The sequence below is a fragment of the Chelonoidis abingdonii genome, chromosome 1, assembly GCF_003597395.2.
Source record: "Chelonoidis abingdonii isolate Lonesome George chromosome 1, CheloAbing_2.0, whole genome shotgun sequence".
Taxonomy (NCBI): Eukaryota; Metazoa; Chordata; order Testudines; family Testudinidae; genus Chelonoidis; species Chelonoidis abingdonii.
This window is the reverse complement of record NC_133769.1, coordinates 369129553-369130073: the sequence shown is the minus strand read 5'-3', so window position 1 is coordinate 369130073 and position 521 is coordinate 369129553. Positions and strand designations below refer to the sequence as shown.

The 521-nt window shown below is 48.0% G+C and overlaps 1 pseudogene; it reads right to left on the bottom strand.

Annotated features, from left to right (window-relative positions):
- Positions 1–355: 355 nt before the first annotated feature.
- LOC116828557 (olfactory receptor 51G2-like) overlaps positions 356–521 on the bottom strand; it is a 5949-nt pseudogene continuing 5783 nt past the window's right edge.

Below are 521 nucleotides of genomic sequence, written 5' to 3'. Positions count from 1 at the left end.
CTGCATCAACAGGAATTCTGCAGTCAGAGCAGCCAAGTGACATGAACAAAATGACTGGTGCTTTTTATGGGCCAACATCCCACCAGTCCCCTGTCTCTCCTGAAATACAAGAACTTTGTTCATGTCACTTCCCTTGGTCTCCTTCCCCCATTGCACAGTCCTCCCTCACCAGCAGGTCAGCACATCCATCTCCAATTGTGCCAGGGCTTAGACCTCATCTGAACTGCTCTACGAAGTGGAGATAAGTAGCTAATAGCATCTCAGATGGAACGGTCCAGGATGGAATAGGAGGCTGTGGTCCATATTTTTTGTCTCCTAAGTCACCAGTGCCATAGCCAGGTGATGAACTGATCTGTCACTTGAAGAACACCCTGATTATCCTCACACGAAAGTGTTTGCTTTTCACGCTGTACACGATTGGATTCATCAGAGGCGGGACCAGTAGGTATACATATCCCAGGAAAATCTGAAGCCAGTGAGAAGAGCTATTCCCGAATCTGTGTATCACAGGCAAGCCAAGC